At 33.8% G+C, this 23,023-nt stretch overlaps 2 long non-coding RNA genes across 3 annotated transcripts; one reads left to right on the top strand and one right to left on the bottom strand.

Moving 5' to 3' along the window:
- Positions 1-6,385: 6,385 nt before the first annotated feature.
- Positions 6,386-7,115, bottom strand: LOC127705327 (uncharacterized). Of its 2 annotated transcripts, none has more exons than XR_007983832.1 (3): positions 7,078-7,115; positions 6,977-7,026; positions 6,386-6,519 (listed from the first exon to the last, which is right to left on the bottom strand). It is a non-coding gene; the product is annotated as an uncharacterized LOC127705327 (long non-coding RNA). The 2 variants fall into 2 exon arrangements; XR_007983831.1 differs by lacking the exon at positions 6,977-7,026 and adding an exon at positions 6,673-6,876 and having other exon boundaries at positions 7,078-7,105.
- Positions 6,764-7,078, top strand: LOC127705329 (uncharacterized). Its single transcript, XR_007983833.1, has 3 exons — positions 6,764-6,791; positions 6,894-6,993; positions 7,044-7,078. It is a non-coding gene; the product is annotated as an uncharacterized LOC127705329 (long non-coding RNA).
- Positions 7,116-23,023: the final 15,908 nt, after the last annotated feature.

Here is a 23,023-nt window from a genome sequence, read left to right as displayed (position 1 = left end):
TGCCTTCTTCCATCCTTTTAAATAAACATATCAGTCCATTTTGAACATCCTTTAGAGAATATCTGACTTAATACAGGATGATTTAAAAAAAAACCTATCCCTTCAAAATGTACAAAAAAATATCATTTTTCCATGGATCAATGATTTTGATATAGCAGTTACTCAGTACCACCTGTTCTGTACAGAAGTACCCTTACGTGTCAAGGGGAGATAACCAACAACGCATAAGACATTTAATAATAATAGATTATATGCTTCTTTTAAGTTGGTGAGTTAAAAAAAAATTAATTCGGTAAAGTAGCCTAAAACTACAAAATTATATAATTGTTGATATAGGAACCTGAACAAAGTCTGACTGTCTAAATCTCCTTTTTTCTCCACTTCTTAGTTTAAGTACAAGTCCTTCATCTGTTGGGAGGCTTTCTTTCCTCATTTTTCTTAACTAAATTAAAATAAAATACACTTGTTTATTAAGTTTTAACATTGTTATACTTATACTAAAATAGGCACTAATGCATGTTTTATCAATTAGTAGATTTGAAAACAGATGGATTAGGCAATGAGTGAAAATTATCAAAATTAAAAGCATTTAAGATTACTTTTGGCCATTTAAATTAAGCTGTTTCTGAGTTTTTTGTGCCCCCACTATAGCAGATGGGGGCATTAAGTTTTACCCTTGTTCGTTCATACGTAAGTAGGTACATCCCGTACATCCCAAAGTTGGTTTTCTGTTCTCCAATTTTAGTTTGCCTCAACAAAATTTTATGAAACTTATAAAAAATGCTTATTACCACAAAATACAGATCAAGTATGAATTCTAGTTGTGTCACTTTAACCGTTCTAGAGTTATTATTGAAACGTATCAAGGACATCTATGTGTTTTGTATGTCGACATAAAACAGCATATTTTTGTCGACATAATCATTTTTTTCGCAACAACTCGAGTTAAAAAAAATGCACTAAAACGTAAAATGTGTAGATTTCACGACATAATTTATGTCATAATGTTTACTTCAAAGATATATGTTGATATAATTCATATCGATTTTCTATAAAGAAATACGATTTAAATTTTTTATGTCAATATAACTTATATTGATTTGTCATAAACAAGTGAAGTGATCGATATAAAAGATGTCAACAAAATGCTATAATATAAACTATGTCGATAAAATTTATCTGCATTATCGACATAAAAATATCGAAATGTTGCAAACAGAAAGTGTTGTCGATTTCTTCTATGTCGCTAAAACGTAAATAAGTCACCTTTTCGTCATTAATATTTATTCTATTTGACCAAAGAATCGTTGGAAAGTTAGACTGAGAGAGGTTGTCACACTCTTCAAGAAGACACAGGCGAAAGCAGGTGAGTTTGTCTACTGCAAAAAATATTGTACACATTCTTCATAATATTACAGATTGTACTAACGGTTTAATATTTGTTGATCTTGATACAAATTAGTATAAAGGGGGTTTAGGATAATCTGAAGTATTTTGCAGCCCTTTTGTTTTTTTAAGGTGGCCATTTTGAATTTAATATGGCAGCCAAGATATAAAATTGATCCGATAGGGACAAAATTTGGTTTTCAAGTAGATTATGATGTGGTGATTGCATTTCTGTCTTTGAACTGTTGTTTTTCATAATGGCGGCAATTTCAACGATGAGTGAATCAAGCTCCTTGGAGCCTCTAGATTTAGCTCACCTGACCAGAAGGGTCATGTAAGCTATTGTCATCACTTGGTATCCGTTGTCTGTAAAAACAATTTCGTCCGTAATCACTGAAGGGATCGCTTTGAAACTTTACAAACTTCCTCTTTAGGGTGTCCCCTATGAAGTTTGTGTTTATGACTGGCAATCAACCGACTAATGCCGCCATATCTGAAAATAGAACATGGGTTCCTTCCGTAATGCGTTTTGTTATAGTCAATAACTCACCAACTACAGGTCATAGAGGTATAATATTTGATTAGTGGATACATCTTGAGTTATAGTCCACAATGGTTCCATAATAAGGTCACCTTGATCTACATTTTCCACATGAACGACTTATCTTTATTTTTTAGTTAAGATCCATTTCTAAGCAGCCTTAAGTTATAGAGGGATGATATTTGGTCAATGGAAACATCTTAGGTAGTAACCAACATCAAAACCAGAAAAAGGTAGCCTTGACCTTCATTTTCTGCATGACCAACTTAAGTTTTAAATTATGGTCAAAACATGTATCTCAGCAACCTCAAGTCATAGAAGGATGATATTTGGTCAGTGGATACATCTTTTGTAGTAGTCAACATGTGTACCAGAATCAGGTCACCAAGACCAACATTTATTTGCATGAATGACTGGTTTATATAAGTTTACCAAATAAGTCAGGTGAGCGATTCAGGCACCTGAGAAAATCTAGTTGGTTAATACTGTAGTTTTCTGTTTTTCAGGTACCATATAGTAACTGTGGTGTAAACTGTTGTTAAATTTTCATAGGGTTATAATTAAAGCACTTTTCATAATACCAAGAGTTATATAGTGTCGTTTGACAATCACAAAGACAATGACAAATATACTGTAAAATTATATAATTGATTGAAAAATAGTTATGTTATATTTTTAACAGCGTCCAAGTTTTGAGATAGAAAGCAATGAGAGTGACAGTGATGACTTGCCAGATCTAAAGGTGCTAAGACCAGAAAAGCCAACTTCCTCTACATTCATGATCTCACAGTCTATATATCCAGCACAGACATCGCTGCACTTTTTCCACACTCACGATTCCACAGTTATCAAATCCAGCACAGACATCGCCGCCACTTTCTTCCACATTTATGATTCTACAGTCAACAAATCCAGCACAGACATCGCCGCCACTTTCTTCCATATTTATGTTTCCACAGTCAACAAATCCAGCACAGACATCACCGCCACTTTCTTCCACATTTATGATTCCACAGTCAACAAATCCAGCACAGACATCACCGCCATTTTCTTCTAAATTTATGATTTCACAGTCAACAAATCCAGCACAGACATCACCGCCACTTTCTTCCACGCTCACAATCCCACAGTCAACAATACCAGCACAGACATCACCGCTGCCTTCTTCCACATACTTGACCCTACAGTCATGCACCTCACCTGAACCAAGATCTTATGTTCATGCATGAACACCAACAGTGAGAACATTTGTAAGCATTTGGAAACGTAACTGCATATTCTTCATTTTTACCATACTGAAGTACATTGTATTCTCAACATGCTCAATCAATGTATAGAAAAAACAATATATGCTCTGGAGTTAGTTTTAAATATATATAAATGCCCCTGTTACACATAGATGTGTTGACGAGCGAATGTGAAATGTACGACAAAATTTTAGTCGCAGTCCAACACATTGAACTTTTTAAGAATATGATCGTATAAAACATAAAAATGACTAATATTTGCGACTGCTCGACGATCACTTTACAATAATCAATGTTATGTGCAGAGCGGAACATTTCTATGTCTTAGAGACACATTTCACTTATCTTCTGAATGATTAATGAATACCCTAATATTGAAATTTTTTGGCATGTTACCTTCCATTTGCCAGACAGAAAATGCATAATATGCAGGGAAAGGGATTGCGTTTCGTTTGTCATGCCCTGCGACCATACATTTTGTCTTGTGTGTGCGCTGCAGGTTGAAACAATGGATGGACGTTGCCGTACATGCAGAGAAAACATTGACTCGGTCAAATCAATGTTTTATAACTAATCAGTAACTATTGAGAGTTGTGTGTCATCTGTTGACCATTTATAAGTCAGGGGCATCACCGAAAATGGTTATTTTTTAAATAACTAATATAAATTATTTCAAATTTTGACATTTTTATGAAAAATAATTCTTTTTGGTTAGTTCTTTAAAAATTATAATCAATTCGCCAAATAGGAAATGCATAATCTACAGTGAGAGGGAAAACACCTCCTGTCTTAAAGGCACAGTCCCTTGTTTTTGTTTCTTTTATTGGATACCTACTTAAAGGTTAGAAGATAAAGGTTATTATATGTTTATTATTTCTTTTAATTTTAATTGTTCAAGTTTTAAGTTCAGGAAAGTCTCTTTTTTTTTATTATTAATGCTGAATATATTTTTATATTATATACAAACCAAATATGATGTTTTAGTAATGTTCTGTCATTCTTTTGTTTCTAGGACCACACTGTCACAGTCAGTCGTCGTCGTCGTCGTAAACTATTTCAAAGATCTTTTCTTCTGAAACTACTGAACCAAAAGCTAAATGATCCTTAGGGTATCTAGAATAAAGTTTGTGATTTATTTTCTGTTTCGTCAAAAAACATGGCCGCCATGGCTGAAAATAGAACATAGGAGTAAAATGCACTTTTTGGCTTATATCTCAAAAACTAAAGCATTTAGGGCAAATCTGACATGGGGTTAAAATGTTTAGTAAGTCAAGTTCTATCAGCCCTAAAATTTTCAGATGAATCTAACAACCCATTGTTGGGTTGCTGCCACTAAATTGGTAATTTTAAGGAAATTTTGCAGTTTTTGGTTATTATCTTGAATATTATTATAGTTTATACACAACACATTGTAAAGAAAGACTTTTATTATATAACATTATAACTCTAAACATCATTATCTAAATTAAACACCATAACATACATGTAACAATAAACATTTCTATAACTTAAAATGTTTCTTGGGGCTACTCATTCATTGAAAAATTTAACCTTTAAATTTTTAAAATACATAACAATGATGGGGAGATCCCTGCAGCAAACTTAACTGTATGAAATGTCACCTGGGTCGATCCCGGCAGGTGTGAGCTACTTGACTAGAGAAATTAAACTTAACTGTATGAAATGTCACCTGGGGCGATCACGGTAGGTGTGAGCTACTTGACTAGAGAAATTACCGACCTGGCAGGAATTAACCCATCTGATGTATTATTGAATTGGGGGAGTATAATTCCCCTTGAATTATAAAGGCCAAATGAGTGAATTCATAATGATGAATGAGTGAAAGCCCCCCAAGAAATAATACCATATAAAAATATAAATTAGTTATAAGAAAACTATGACAAAGACTCAAAGATACATTTAACAAATAAACTTCTTATAAGTCCTGATGTTTTGTCTTAAGAATGACTACGAAACTTTAGTTATAACCAAGGCATAACTGAGTCGTCCAAATAATGAATAAACGCATTGCATCAGAGTCACTTTAAAGAAAGGAAGAGAAAGTATACGGCTCCCATTCTAAAGTTACTTTGTTACTTATACTAAGGCACCACTGGTTCAAACTGTTCTTTAATTATCAGTCTTGGTGTTCTAAGTTTCACACCAAAAGCAAAAGTACTACACTGGTATCAACATCACTGATTACTAGGCACTTCAGATTTCATCCCTAATTCAACAAGTGAATATTTCCAGTTCATCGAAGAGAACCAAAGACCGATGTTAAAATGCACAGTGTTACAGTATCTATGAAACGTGAGGAAAACTCCTGTTGATAACATGTTGTACAAACACTGTAATAAGGATGATGTAAATGTTGGCCTGTTCATAGAAGCCTACATGTAAGTTGTTTATCTTGCTCCATGCAAATAGAAGGTAATCGTTCGATCCCTGTTGTGGTGTAGTTATGACAAGCAAATAATGATATCAAAACCTAGCTATATATAATTGCAATTCTTTTCGATTCTTTCAGTGTGTTATAAAGCATATCAAATGGTTCTTGGTGGTAGTAGGAAGACAGTTTATGGAACTCTGTATGCCCCTAATTCGAAATGATACAAACTTGTACATTTGATTAAATTTGTTGCGTTTAATGCTTAACGAAAGTTACGTTACTGTCGTTCTAACACATTATTACTATGATGGCAGGAATCAAGGTATTGCTTTCCTTTATGTTTCGATTCTATATACTTCTGAAGTCTGCATCCGAATAAGATAGGTTATTAATATCTGTATCTGTATCTGTATTTTTTCTGTAAATAAAGAAAAAGAAAAAACGACCTGGGAAGTCCCAGTAGTCCTAAAATACTCCAGAGAGATTTAAGTGTAGATCCCGGCGGAGTTAAAAATAATACATTAATACGTAATAATTAAGATAATAAACAACCTGTGGCGATCCAACAGGTGTATTGCAATATATATAAAGAGAATGAACGACCTGGGGCGATCCCGCATGTGTAGTACAATATATATAAAGTGAATGAATGACCTGTGGCGATCCAGCAGGTGTGCAATAAATAAAGAGAATGAATTACCTGTGGCGATCCAGCAGGTGTAGTGCTATATATATAAAGTAAATGAATGACCTGTGGCGATCCAGCAGGTGTAGTACAATATATATAAAGTGAATGAATGACATGTGGCGATCCAGCAGGTGAAGTACAATATATATAAAGTGAATGAATGACCTGTGGCGATCCAGCAGGTGTAGTGCAATATATAAAGAGAATGAATGACCTGTGGCGATCCAGCAGGTGTAGTGCAATATATATAAAGAGACTGAACGACCTGTGGCGATCTAGCAGGTGTAGTGCAATATATATAAATTGAATGAACGACCTGTGGCGATCCAGCAGGTGTAGTACAATATATATAAAGTGAATAAATGACCTGCGTCGACCCAGAAGGTGCAGTGCAATATATATTAAGTGAATGAATGACCTGTGGCGATCCAGCAGGTGTAGTGCAAAATATATAAAGTGAATGAATGACCTGTGGCGATCCAGCAGGTGTAGTGCAATATATATAAAGTGAATGAATGACCTGTGGCGATCCAGCAGGTGTAGTACAATATATATAATGAGAATGAATGACCTGTGGCGACCCAGCAGGTGTAGTGCAATATATATTAAGTGAATGAATGACCTGTAACGATCCAGCAGGTGTAGTGCAAAATATATAAAGTGAATGAATGACCTTTGGCGATCAAGCAGGTGTAGTACAATATATAAAGTGAATGAATGACCTGTGGCGATCCAGCAGGTGTAGTACAATATAAATAAATGAATGAATGACCTGTGGCGATCAAGCAGGTGTAGTGCAATATATATAAAGAGACTGAACGACCTGTGGCGATCCAGCAGGTGTAGTGCAATATATATAAAGTGAATGAATGACCTGTGGCGATCCAGCAGGTGTAGTACAATATATATAAAGTGAATGAATGACCTGTGGCGATCCAGCAGGTGTAGTGCAATGCAAATGAAATGAATGAATGACCTGTGGCGATCCAGCAGGTGTAGTGCAAAATATATAAAGTGAATGAATGACCTGTGGCGATCCAGCAGGTGTAGTGCAATATATATAAAGAGAATGAATGATTGACCTGTGGCGATCCAGCAGGTGTAGTACAATATATATAAAGAGAATGAATGACGTAGTGCAATATATATAAAGAGAATGAACGACCTGAAATATAATACAATGTATTACTTTACTGTATGAAATGTCCACCTGGAGCAATCTAGAATAGAGATATAAACGTGATAAATACTGTGTGCTACATGTACTATGTGCTGAAATATAATACATATAAATACATATTGATTGATTATACTGTACGAAATGTTCACCTGGAGTGATCCCGGCAGGTGTAGAGCAATCTAGAATACAGATATATATATACTGTGTGCTACTATATGCTGAAATATAATACATATAAATACATATTTATTACTTATACTGTACAAAATATCCACCTGGGGAGATCCCGGAAGGTGTAGAGTAATCTAGAATAGAGATATAAATAATGTGTGCTACTATGTGCTGAAATATACTACATATAATATATAGTATTACTTATACTATGTAACTGCTGTTAATACATAGATATAAGGAGATGTATGTTTTGTTTATTAATAAAATACATAAATATTACTTATACTTAACAAAGGCAAAGTTTCAACCAATACAATATATTCAGTTGCATATTTTTAAGAAGTGCAGACGTATATATGTATATCCTTTACGTGTCCTCGAATCTCCATGCTGTTCTTCACTCCCTGTTGCAGTAGTATGGTAAACACCCAATGTGTAGTGTATGATCTAAGAGTGCCGTATGTGCTGTAGAACTAGTATTGATCGTTTTTGGAAAGACTTGCGGAATTTATATATAGTTGCAAGGACTAATCTTGAACTACTGATTTGACACCTGTTTACTGTTGATTACCGTATGACGACATCTTCTTCTTCTCCTGGTACGGAATTGACCTCATACTAATGTGATAATAATAACTCCGCTCGGTAAAGCAGGAGGCTTCTTCATTGAATAAAGTAAATAGATGTTCTTTAATTAAATATAGTCATTGGGTTGATGCTGTAATATTTTTGTTTCCACCAAAGGCAGTGGCTCAGCAGAATAACCGTAACAGATTCGTATGTATCCTCTTGTATCACGATCACTGACTTCCCGAGCCTGGGCGGTAGGAACATGCTTATCAGCTGCTTATTCAAAGACGGTGAGGCGTTGAAGATCCGACGCAATTGAATAACTGCCTGTAAAGCTGGGATTGTGATTGGTACTGATGTAGCAGGAGTACAACTGTAGTGTTGCCGACAAAGTAGTTAAAACTGGCCAACCCAAAACTAGTATGTAATGATACTGTCATTTTTGAATATTGTTTGACAAACAGTTATTTGTTTATTCAAAGCTGTAGATTAAAACGTTGAACGAAAGTTTACACATTTAGTCTACTCAATTGTCGTTCTAATCCCATTTGTTTACATTTTTGCGGTGCATTGTGGGATCGCGCACTGGTCAATTAACTTCTAACATGGTGTCAAAAAATCGAACTAAAGTCAATAAGCCATTCTCCTAGCGTTAGTTGGGCATTTAATGTCCTTTGTTCTCAGCTCTGCACGAAATCTAGTTTAATTCCAGTTTCGAAAGTTCTGGATCATAAGACGAATGTTTCTGTTACCTGGGCGTTACCCATGGCACACTTGGAAAAGTGATAATTGAGGAGATAATCATTACTCAATCAAATGAACGATATCCAATCACTATTTCAAAGTAACGTATATCCATGTCAATTAATTGTTAACATACGGATATTAAATAGATTTTCGAATATGGTTCGAAAACAGTAAATAATAGCTGATTAACATACATATGATACACGTGTAGGTAAGTTTGTCAATCTGATAATGAGGTCATCAAAACACATACTCCCTCTAGTAGTAAACAATAATAGAATCTAAAAATATATGACAGAGGCTTCTAAACTCTAGATAGAAGATACATTGTGTTGTGTATAAACTATAATTTAATAAATCAAATTTTCTATAAAGATGAACTGTAAACAGCAATAATGTTCAGCAAAGTAAGATCTACAAATAACTTTTATATGATCCAAATTGTCAATTGACCCCTTAAGGAGTTATTGCCCTTTTAAGACAATTTGACACAATTTGTTTATCATGTTTTCTAACTTTAAAAAATATTCTCCTCTGAAACTACTGAACCAAATTAAACCAAACTTAAGCTGAATGATTCTTAGCCTTATCTAGTTCGTGTTTTATTTTCTGTTTCCTCAGAAAACATGGCCGCCATGGCAAAAACAGAGCATAGGGTAAAATGCAGTTTTTGACTTATATCTAAAAAACTAAAGCATTTAGAGCAAATCAGACGAGAAGTTTAAGTATTCATTAAGTCAAGGTGTACCTGCCCTGGAATTATCAGGAAAATTGGGTATCTGATTTTTAGGTTATTGCCCCTGAACTGATTATTTTAAGGAAATTTTGCAGTTTTCTGATATTATCTTGAATATTATTATAGATAAAGATAAACTGTAAACAGCAAAATGTTCAGCAAAGTAAGATCTACAAATAAGTTTTTATATGACCAAAATTGTCAATTGACCCCTTCAGGAGTAATTGCCCTTTAAAGACAATTTTTTCACAATTTGTTCATCTAGTTTGCTTACTTTAAAAAATCTTCTCCTTTGAAACTGATGAATCAATTTCAGCCAAACTTGGGTTACTGTTTGATAAAAAGTACTTAAGTTACATGGCTCTTCTGTTTTAAAGAACAGTTTTCCCATTATAACTTGCAAATTTATGCTATTTGTATTTAAGATATAACTATATTTAAGGTGTTTCAAAAATAACATTGATCACATAATGTCCTTTGCATAGCAGTTTATATGACATTTGGTTTCATTTTTTTTTATTCTTTTCATCCCCATTTATAATAAATGTTCTACTATTGGCTGCTGTGCCCTTAACATGAAAGACTTAAACGTTTGCCAAAAACAAGATTCAATATTTTTTTAACGAAAGGGCAACTGATAGAATGCAGTATTTAAATGCTAACTATGAGTAGCAATATGTCGTAAAGAACACCACAACTACAACTATTATTCGTACTGCATTTTTTATATTTTTGTTAATAAAAATTACCACTGTATATTTTGCTATATATCATAACAACACCTTGCCTTGGAGAATAAGGGTATTTCAGTTTCGTTTTGTTAATTTATGCAAATAAAGTTGATGTTTTGTGACCACCTTCACATCCCAAGAACTGCTAGTCTTAGGTTGATGAAACATTGTAAGTACTGGATTAGCACAGCTGCATTTCCATCATATGACATTTCTTTGTATTTTGATCGAGCAACTATTCTTGATCAAAATATTTAGCAATGTTACCGATATCTCAAGAACTGTATGTTTAGATATTATAAAACCAAAGAAATTCTGAGGTAAATAAAACTTGATATTCAGTTCAAGTAAATGCACAGTTGCATTTTCATCATGTGACCTTGATTATCAATAGAGTGACTTTTGAGTAAGGTTAGCTTTTGCCATCACTTGATTCAGAGGAATTGATGTTTGGAAAATTTAACAGATGGACACCACATTTTTTGGCTCTTCGTAGAGCGTATTGGTGTAGCATTGTTTCTTTGTGTGTTTTCTTAGTTCCTTTGTGGACTTTGGTTTTATGTCAGTTTCAATGCCTTGCCGTTGTGTAATTTCGCAGACCTGTTTGAATTCCATTTTAATAACTAATCATTCTGGGCTCCTCATGAGCTACAATCCAGTTCATCTTTCGACAGTTTGGAGAAAAGGTGCTTGTTTTTTTTTTATACCCATGTTCCTTAGAGTATGATGTATATAAATGATATGGGGATTTTTGATTCTTCAAAATAAAAACAAAAAACATGGACACCTGGCTAAAAATTGATCATAGGGGTAAATTACAGTTTTTTTCTACATAAGTCAAAGCCAAGACAGATATCAAAATTATACCTGGGAAAAATGATCAGCACCCCAAGATATATCTTACCTTTATAATTTGAAGATCATAGATGTGGTGACCCATATGTAAGTTATAGCCCTATTTACGATTTTTTTTTCTGACGTTTGTACTTATTTTGCTATGCACACCAAAAGCTATTTGGGTTAGGGGAGTAATATGAATATTGTAAATTGCTAAGGACATCAAAATCTATAAGTTATAAAAAATATTTTGAAGTTAGAATTTGTAGGATGTCAGTCCTCTTTTCGATTTATAACCCCTTTTATTGTGTTTTTGTCTCGCCTGCGAAGCAAAATCGAGACATAGGTATAGTTTAACCGACGGCGGCGTTAAAATTTGCGACCAAGTTTGGTCATTAGGTCCATATCTCTGAAAGTATTAGGCCTAAACTTTCAAAATTTGGTATGAAGATGCCCCAAAACAAGTACTTTCCAGTCTGATGTGTGTCATTGATCCTTGTCCTACTTTTTATGCTTGAATGACCCTGAATAACTTAGTCATTTTTTTGTAAATTTTGCGACCAAGTTTGGTGATTAAGTCCATATCTCATGATCAAGAACTAAATGTCCTAGGTTGCTGATATTTGGTATGAAGGTCCGAACTATCAGGGGATATCAGTCTGACATCCGTCATTTGACCTTGATCTTGTTTTCATGGTTGATAGACTTTGACAATTATGCGACCAAGTTTGGTGATTACGTCCATATCTTAAGAACTAGGAGGCCTATGTTAATATTATTTGGTATGAAGGTTCCCTCCTACCAGGGGATGTCAATTTTTTACACCCGTAATTTTACTTTGACCTTGTCTTCATGGTTGATTGACTTTGACAATTTTGCGACCAAATTAGGTGATTAAGTCCCTATCTCTAGATCTAAAAGTCATAGCTTGATGATATATGGTATGAAGGTCCCCCACTACTAGGGGATATCAGTCTGACACCCGTCGTTTAACCTTGACCTTGTTTTCATGGTTGATTGACTTTGAAAATTTTGTGACCAAGTCTATGTCTCAAGAACAAGGAGGCCTAGGTTAATGTCATTTTGCATAAATTATGCCCCCGCTACTAGGGTATGTCAGGCTTGGTCCTGTTATTTAACTTTGACCTTTATATCATGTTTGAATTACTTTGACTGAACTTTATGTGAAAATGTTTCATGTTTGAGTTTATGTCTCAACAACTGTAAGACTATAACAGCTTAGGGTTGATATATAATGTTTGGTTTGCAAATTACTTACTAACAGTAGAAGTCAGTCTAACACCTGTACTTTTACTTTTGAAATTTTTTAACCACTTTGATCTGAACAAATTTTATAGTTAAATCCATATCAAGAACTTTACAAGCTAAGTTGATAATATTTGGTATAAAGATGAAGATATTAGTCAGACATTTGCCAGTTTACCTTGATCTTTTTTTTATTATTGAATAATTCTGACAATTTAGCTGATTGTTGCAACATGCGAGACATACTTTTTCTTTTTCTTTCGTTATTTCATGTTACTTTATTCGAAGATAACCTGTAGAATATTTAAAATCAAAATTTAAGTATTTCTATGATTGCTCCCCTCTGTGTACTGCACAGAACTTATGTAATCCGTTATAAACATGACAGCTGTGCTAAAAATAGTTTTTGTACACAACTCAAAAGCCGTTAGAAATATCAAAATATTTATGGCATGAAAAATGATCAGTACCTCAAGACCTATCTTTCCTTAACTTTTTAAGAAGATCTGATTAATCATTGTGGGAGAAATGTTCCTTTTTACAAATTTATAGTTCACCTGGTTTGATTGACAATGAGCTATGTAATCATTTGGGGTCCATCCAATCGTTTTTCTTTACAAATGTTCTCCAAAACCTCTGAAGGGATTGCTTTAAAATTTTAAAACACACTTTGGATGTCATCTACCAAGTTTGTGAATTTATGGTCACCGACCAACCAAAATGGCCACCATGGCTACAATTAGAACATATGAGTCATAATTTTTTATTTATTAAAGCACAAATTACACCCACAAGAGGGCCAAAGGCATGACAATTACATGTAATAACAACAATATAATGATGACATTAAAATTTACATAAAAAATAAAAATAAACCAAAACATTAAACACAACAAATGACCTCAAGTGCCCCCTGTCCTCAGTTCAATAGACTGTTTAATAAAGGAGCCTAAAGATTTCACTTGCTGACTAGTGGTTGGATTTAGTATATATTTCATTTTATTATCAGAAAAATCTTTGTATTGAGTTTTTAAATCATTAAAAAAGACATGTCTTAAATCATCATTTATTTTACATATTAAAAAGAAATGTGATTCATCATCCAGAACTTTGCGCTTATTACAAAGTATTTGAGGGCGTGGAATATTTTTATATCTTCCAGTTTCAATAGTGAGAGAATGATCACTTATTCTTTTGCATATAAGTTTTCTTGTATCAAGATTAGGGTATGTCAAATAAAATTCTTGTTTATATTTAGCTTTTATGTGCTTAAACAGAAGAAGTTTGCTATTTTGGCCGAGAGATGATATTTTATTGTCATATATTTCTTTTTATCTTTGCTGAAATTCATTTTTATAGAATTTTTTACTGAAATTCTAACAGTCTCCGTTTTTGTTTTTAGTTACATCTTAGGGTTTACTAATATTATTATCGGACCTAATATGATTTACATATGAGTACCATGAGTATATACCTTGATCATGAAGTGATTTAGAAAGAGAGTAACACTCTTTAAGTAAATCGGATGAGTTTTCACTCAAAAGTCGGTCAATGCACTTTTTGGCCTAAAATTGTAAAAGTATAACAGACGAGGGAAAAAGAAGCCCACGTTAATGCAGAATCACGGGCTCTACAAAAAACACCATTGATCCAAAGTCATACAACAACACCTTATATGATTTTTTTCTCTTTAAAGTGTCAAATTTGACGATTTTTGCAGTTTTTAGCTCACCTGACAGAAAGCCATTTTGAATTCAAATTGATCGGATTTGAACGAAATTTGATTGCCAAGTAAATTATGATGTGGCGATTGCATTTCTATCATTGAACTGTCAAGTTTTTTTTTAATGGCGGCCATTTCAAAATGACTGCCATTCAAAAGTAAAATTAATTCAAATCAAATCAGAAAAAGATCCGATCTTAGATAATTGTAAAAGGGGTATAGGACACTCAGAACTGAATATTTGGTAGCCATTTTGAATTCAATATTGACGTCATATTATTAAATTGCTTCGAAATTTGGTTTCCAAGTAGATTATGACGTGGTGATTGAATTTCTGTCTTTCAAAATGGTGGTGATTTCACAGATGAGCGATTCAGACTCATTTGAGCTTCTATAGTTGCTCTATATCTTGAAAATGATAAGAGCTAGAGAAAACACTATGCAAAAGTGTATAGCTGATCAAGTTTTAGTTGTTCGAACCGTTTGGGAGTTACAACCCTTTAAATGATTTTTCGATCATCTTTTTTTCTAATTTTCAAAAATTTGTTCTCCAAAGCCACATTGCTTTGAAACTATGCACACTTCATCTGTGGGTTGTTCTTTAGCATCTACCAAGTTTGTGAAATAGTGTTAATATGTAAAATTGTATTTTTATTTTTATCACTGTATCCTTTATTTGTTAAGTTGATTCAAATGAACTGTAACCTATTTAAACAGATTTCGAGTCATGTTAAAGAGGCATTAGCTACGAGAAATCAAAACAAAAATAATTGTGATTTTTTTTTGTTCAATCATTAATGAAAGTCAAATAGTGAAATAATAATTTGCTTTTAACAGCTAATTTGGTTCAATTTTGTCAAAATAAGATAAGGAACACCGCTGATGAATTATTCACTTGCAAGTGAAAATTCGATTTCATTTAGTCTGAATTCGTGTGACCTTCAGTTTAACCCCTTAGCTGGAGATGGATTACGCACCTATTCAGCTATTAAAAGGAAGAGAATGGAAACGTTGAAGGTTAAACAAAAATGAATCATTTGGTTGACTTATTCGATCCACTAACAAATTATTCTTATCCTGGTTACAGCGATGATTCGCATATTTTTTTTACCTGTAATATGAAATCAAACAGACCTAGTAAAACCCAATTGCATTTGTTCGTTATCTAGTTATATATATATATATATATATATATTTATATCGGGTTATATGACCGTCGGCAGTCTTCGGGGGTCACCTCGATGGTTAATTAGATGGCGTCTAGACTACACATGAAATGCTCATAAATCTTATCGAGTCCATTCATCGTAAATTGTATAATTTAGACTTTTGTATAATTTGGATAAACGTTTAAGTAAGTTATAAATTAAATCTCAGAATTTAAGTCAAATCATCGGTGGACATAAATTTGACAGCTAATGCCCCTTTTGAAATTCATTATTATTATTTAGAAATTTTTAGATGTGTTTTTTATATGTTGTTAATTAGAACAATGTTATGGCTAAACGCTTGTTATGTTCGAAAATTGTTTTAATTTAAGGATGTTCACTTGTATCTAATTTCAAAATTTTACCATTCTTATTTTTGAAATATTTATACATTAACATAATAGACACATCCATAGTTTCTGTTTTTGTCGTTTGGTTGTAATATTTGCATATACTTCCTTATATATATATGTATCAATTACAAACAAAAATCATCAAGCTGTTGAAGATCTTACTTTACCAAGGACGAAAAGAGAAATCATATCAAATTATAAAGCACAAAAAAACAAACAACACTTCACAACAATGAATAATATGATTGAAAGAAGAAATAAAATTTATTTCAATGATCTTACTTTACCAAGGACGGAATGAGAAATAAAATTGAATTATAAATCACAAAAAAAGCACTTCACAACAATGAATCGGATTGAAAGAAGAAATAAAACTAATGACAATGAGCAAGAAACCCAAGGAGACAAATCTCCCCTAGAGACATATGTTAACATTGGTCCTGAAGTTTGGGTACAGTTTGCATCAATATTAAATAATGTTAAAAAAAGATGTTATGAAATTTCATTCTCCCACTTGTTCATTCGCTGCCAACATTTTTGAATAGCGTCTTCATACATTATTAACTACAAATTTAATGAAGTATTTGGCGGAAAATTTCGCAATGGAATTTATCGGATTAGGCAAATAAAACAGATATATTGCAATTGAACATTTGAAGTTACAATCTTACGTAGATGTGCACAATTTCCTACATGTACTTCTCCTTTCCGTTGAATAATTAAGAGCGTGCAAAATAAAGTCACATAGACACTGGCGGAGTAATTGATAAAGTCCTCATAAATTGGAAAAGAAGTGATCTGAAGTACATGGTACAATGTTCTCATGAAACACTGTACAGTTAAATAACCATTATGGCCTCTTGTTGTATCTCAATGTTGCTTTTGTATTTGCATTTAAGTTATTCCATTTTCGATAATCTGTTTGATTAATTCACAATTTAAGAGGCTACTGGCGGGTAAGAGCTCTACACATTCTACAGACACCTGTCTTTGGTGAAGACCATATTTTGAACTCTAGATGTTTTCGATATTTCGTGTTACTTGGTTTCTGGCTCATTGACATATTCCGAACTTTTCTTTTTTTATATTTAAAAACATATATTTTAAATATACATAAATGTTAGTGCGAGTGTGAGATTTTGAAATACATTGTATTCAAAGTATCAGTAAAAGCGACGAAGACACATTTATACTTTTATCATCTTTGTAATTTGAATAAAATGTTGGTGTGTTTTTCGTTAACTTTATTATTATACAGTATCCCATATAACTATTATGTTTCTTTTTGTAATGGTCTAATATTTTCGGTTGTTTGTATTATGCACAACTAATAAAAGTTTGTTTTCAACAAGAGTATTATTTCATTTCTTTTTATTTGAACAAGATTGATAAACTGTTTAACATTCCTACACAAGTATTCCCAATTCCAAACTAAAAGATAAATAGAAAGAGTTGATCCTGCTTTGTTTCTTATAAAAGAATGACCAACGTAGATACAAGTATGTAGCCTTATGGATATAAAAGAGTGACGAAAGATACCAAAGGGACAACCAAACTCATAAGTAGAACATAAACCTTACAACACCGTGGCAAAAGAATAAGAAAAAGTCCAAACGATAAACAACTGTAACCAAATCACAACCTAGAAAACTAAAGACTGAGCAACACGAGCAACATCAAAAACCAGGGGTGATCGCAGGTGTTTCGGTAGGGTACACAGACCCTGCTGCTCCACATGTAGATACGAACCCGCCGATAGGTCTTATTTGGTAGTTCACATCTGGGGAAAATGAGAACAGGATTGTGGTAAGGACGATTGAAACATATCCGTCGTCATCTGCGAAACGGTCAAGCAGCTAGTGGGCTTCCGTACAATTTTCGAAGGGATGATTTCAACTTCACCACTTGAAACTCTTGGTTTGATAGCTTCCGTGTGAACAGCAACCTCTATCAGAGAAATCATTATAGGAAACGCATTTCCTGGAATATCGTATCAAATGGGAGATATATTCACAATATGCAAGCGCTGCTGGAATGTTGCTACATAGAAATGTACGTCTCCTTTTTATTGTATTTCGTAATAATCGGATGTGTCAAGTCCTTTCCGGTCGGTTTTTACACTTAAGGGAAGGGATGAGCGCTCACAATCACGTTAAAACCTGCACCTTCTTTGTGTGTGTGTCTTAAATCAGGAGTGTTATATACCTCTATTTGGTATTTCTGGTTACCGGAAATTTAGGACATAATTTAGCCTGTTTATTCTATTTTACGGGACTGTATGCTTTTTTATGCTTGTCGGCTGCGAACAGTTAGTGTCGTCTGTCATGCATGTGCTTGTTAAATGGCAGTAGAATAAAATTTAGATAATTTACTAATTATTTACACTCCGTTAAGAAATACCCATGGTTGGACTTTTGATGAAGATATACATATTCTGCTGTTTTGGTGATGATTGCATCGCTAAACTTACATAACATTCGATTGAGGGATTTAGACAGTTGGATTTATACACTGATTTTCAACTATGGACTATGCAGAAGGACATAATCTTCTCGATTTGTGACATTTTGGTGATGATAGCATCGCTGTAATTGAATTGCACTAATGTACTTTTATTTACTGTTATTTTCGTATGATATTACGATTGAATTTGTGAATTTTTCTTAAAGGTATGCATTTCTATCATATGTTAACGTGATTCAAAAAGTATATATATCATGAAGCTAGATAAGACATTAACATGAACTAGATGTGTTACATGCAATAGAATTGAAAAGTTTTTCAGATACTTGCGAAAGTTTTTCTCAGTTGAATTCATAACGGTGTACAGAGTGTTAGTGTCTGCTAGAGTGAAAACCTGTACATGTTCTATAACATTGTTTATTGAGACTGAGAGTGTATGTATATGTGTATATCAAAATTATTTCACGTGAACTTTTGGCTAGTTATATAAGTGTGTGTGATAGTGTTATACTAGATTGTGTTATTTAAAATAATTATCATATTAAGAGTTTCTGGTCTCTGCTAGCATCACTGTGATTAGAGAACAAATTGTCACCAATATATTTATAGCACACATAGGTGTTAAGTCAACTATATGAAATTTATATTAGTATTATATTATATATGCAAGTACAAAACAAAACTGAGTCCATGTACGGAGTTGGAAATGCCAGAGTGAGAAAGGGTGTATACAAATTTGAAATGTATTCTTTTGTTATTATTGTATTATATTATATTGCTGTCTGCATTTCCAGTGACCAGACCAAAATTTTTCGAATTTTACATTTGGGCGGGGGATGTTATATACCTCTATTTGGTATTTCTGGTAACCGGAAATGTAGGACATAATTTAGCCTGTTTATTCTATTTTACGGGACTGTATGTTTTTTTATGCTTGTCGGCGGCGAACAGTTAGTGTCGTCTGTCATACATGTGCTTGTTAAATGGCAGTAGAATAAAATTTAGATATCGATAAGCGTGACTTCAATCTAATAGTCCCCCCAAGACAACAAAAAGGATTGAGGCCCACGACAGGAGGCTGTATTTCAGACGTTGTCGTAGGTTGTCTGCCATACATGTTTTTCCTGTATTGTTTTTAGCTTTAACAAGGTTGTTGGATTTCTCGTTTTGTTTTCTTCATTTATTTTATGCCGGAGGATTGTAAAGCTCTTCTTTCGTTAATTGTTGAAGGCCATACAGTTATCTATAGTTTATCAAGCTGGCCACGTTATTACTGGTGACCATTATAATAACATTGTCCATAACACTTCTCTGCAAAATGTGTTATCCAAAGACCCGAAATATCGTGAGCCTTAATGAGGGTCGTAATGGGGGTACTTTCATGACGAATAACGGTAAAAATTCTTGCCAAATGACGTTAACGGTAATTTTTTGGTGCATGACGATAAAATGTACACTTTCTTTTAGACGATAAAAAAATCTACTGATTTTGACGAATTGCGTTAAATTTTTTCCAAAAATAACGGTAACGATAATTATTTGAGACCTCTGACGAATCACGATAAGGATATTATGACATATGGCAAAATCAAAGGTACTTTATTTAAATCATTTGCACCACGTGACTTTGTCCCTTTTGATCAAATTACTTCCCTTAGCTTAAGATTGAAAATATAATTTATTATAGATTTGCGGATAATCCAGTCCTTTTCCGTCATATATCTAAAACTAATGTATCTATAAAAACTTCCTTTGGCGGATATTTACAAAAATGCTGTGTAATTCTAAGGGAAAATGCTTAAAATTTGACTTTTTACGAAATGGGAAGGTTGAAATCATCATGTTTTAAAAGAATTTGGCTTAAGAAAGCAGGTAAGTTAAAAGTTATTTAACTTTAAAATTCAACCTACAAGGTGTTTCCCTATATGCGAACAAATCATGAACAATATCTTCTTGCATGTGTATTTCTGTTTTGAATCTTGTTATTTTACGATTTTACGTCATTTTATTTGATCTTATATAGCAATTACACAATGGTTACGCTTCCGATTTTTAAACTAAAAAGGCCGAAAGATTTCAGAGTAGACAATGTCCATTTGTACACGGACAGAAGCCTAAAAACATGTACAATTCACCTATATGCGAACAAATTGTTCATTCGACATAGGTATTTGCATATTGGCATTTTTATTAAAAGGGCTTATGTAATCCTATTGTAATGGCTGCCGTCATGAAAAGGCTGATATACTTGAGTTTTATTTTATTAATATAAGATCAGCAGATATTGAACTAAATCCTGGCCCACGTACTCCTAAATATCCTTGTCAAATATGCTCCAAAGCGGTAACATGGAAACAGAGAGGAGTGGCATGTGATGACTGCAGTAAATGGTACCACGCAGATTGCATGTTAATATCTACACCTGTATATAACGCACTGGCCAATTCCAACATTTCATGGCACTGTGTTAATTGTGGAATGCCGAATTTTTTGTCATCATTATTTGAGTCCTTCATCATCGACTCAACTTACAACTCGTTTCAATCGTTATCCAGCTGTGAAACATCAATATCAAGTCAAGGACCACCAGCATACTCATCATCACCTAAGCAAAAAAGAAAAAAATGACAAACAGAAGCAAAATAAGAAAGGCAATAACACTAAAATTGTTGTTGTGAACTTTCAAAGCATAAAAAATAAAAAAGAAGAATTACTGAACATGATAGACACTTCCAATCCTGAAATAATATTAGGGACTGAAACCTGGCTAAGACCGGACATATTAAGCTCTGAGATATTTCCACCACAATACTCAGTATATAGAAAAGATCGTATAGATGGATACGGGGGTGTATTGATAGCTGTCAGAGATATCATCATCAGCGAAGAACTACCCATACAATGGGACACAGAATCATTATACATTAGAGTAACAGCACCTGACAGTAAATCTATCATAGTAGGATGTCTCTATAGACCACCTAGTAGTGATATCACCTACATGGATAAAATGAGTAACACAGCAGAAGAAATATTTAAAGAAAATAATTCATCAATATTATGGCTAGGAGGAGACGTAAACCTTCCTGATATTAACTGGAAATCAAATTCAGTAAGTGGCAACCAATATTCTACACAAATCAATAATAGGTTTGTAGATATGGTAAATAACTGCTGTCTAGATCAAGTGGTAACATTCCCCACATGAGGATCAGCAACACTCGATATTTTCCTCACAAACAGACCATCCTTAGTAAATAGATGTGAGCCTATTCCTGGAATAGGAGACCAAGACATCGTCTTTATTGATAGTAATGCCATAGCAATGCACCCAAAACCAACACAAAGAAAAATTTACATCTGGAAGAGAGCCGACATAGAAAAGATGAAATCAGAAGCACAGGAACTATCCAAAATATTCCATGGCTTATACAACGCACAGAGCTCAATATCAGAGATGTGGGAGTTCATAAAATCAGGACTTAAAAACATCCAGGATAAAAACGTACCATCAAAAAAGTCTTCAACAAGATTCCACCAACCTTGGATAAATGGTACAATAAAACGTATCACACGAAGGAAAAAGAAAGCTTTTAAAAAAGCTCGAACAACAAAATCAACTAAAGACCTTAAGAGATACAAAACTATCAAAAAGAGCTCACAAAAAGAATGTAAGAAAGCTTATTCTACATACATCCACGACATCATAAGCCCAGAGCAGAAATCCAACCCTAAGAAGTTCTGGAGCTTCATAAAGAATAAAAGATGCGAAAATGGAGGAGTTGCACCACTTAGAAACACAGACGGGCTCACATACTCGGATAACAAAATGAAGGCAAATATACTCAACAATCAGTTCTCTTCGGTATTTAACAACAATGAAGACAAGACTACCATAAAGAAAATGAAAACCAACCCGTACCCACACATGGAAAACATCACTATTTGGGAAAACGGAATACACAAACTTCTGTCAAATCTTAACATACATAAAGCATCAGGGCCAGATGAAATCTCTACAAGATTATTGAAATCAATAGCTCCTGAAATATCATCAATACTTACCACCTTTTTTCAAGCCTCAGTCAACCAAGGCACATTACCATCTGATTGGAAAAATGCGAATGTAGTACCAATATTTAAGAAAGGGGATCGTAGCCAAGCATCAAACTACCGACCTGTCTCGCTAACTGCAATATTATGTAAACTATTGGAGCATATCATCTGTACCAATATTATCAAACACCTAGAAAGTCACTCCATCTTGACTGATGCTCAACATGGTTTTAGAAAAGAACGGTCCTGTGAATCCCAACTGATTCTCACAATTCAAGACCTAGCAAAAAACATCGACAATAAAGAGCAAGTAGATCTAATTCTCTTAGACTTTTCCCACATGAGCGTCTACTGTACAAGATCGACCATTATGGCATTAGAGGGACAACAATAAAATGGCTGAGAAACTTTCTGGATGGCAGACAGCAATGTGTACTCCTGGAAGGAGAATCGTCAGAAACCTCGCCAGTGCAGTCTGGAGTCCCACAGGGTAGCGTGCTTGGCCCGCTGATGCTTCTTATTTTTATAAATGACCTCCCAGAGTATGTGTCATCTTCAAATGTTAGACTTTTCGCAGACGACTGCGTTCTCTACCGACAAATAAGAAACGAAACAGATGTGAACACCCTTCAAAACGACCTGGATGGACTACAACAATGGGAGGCAGACTGGCAGATGGAATTCTACCCCCAAAAATGTCAACTCCTAAGAGTAACAACAAAGCG

This window comes from Mytilus californianus, unplaced genomic scaffold (genome assembly GCF_021869535.1).
Source record: "Mytilus californianus isolate M0D057914Y unplaced genomic scaffold, xbMytCali1.0.p SCAF_6, whole genome shotgun sequence".
NCBI lineage: Eukaryota > Metazoa > Mollusca > Bivalvia > Mytilida > Mytilidae > Mytilus > Mytilus californianus.
This window is presented reverse-complemented; position numbering and strand designations above follow the sequence as displayed.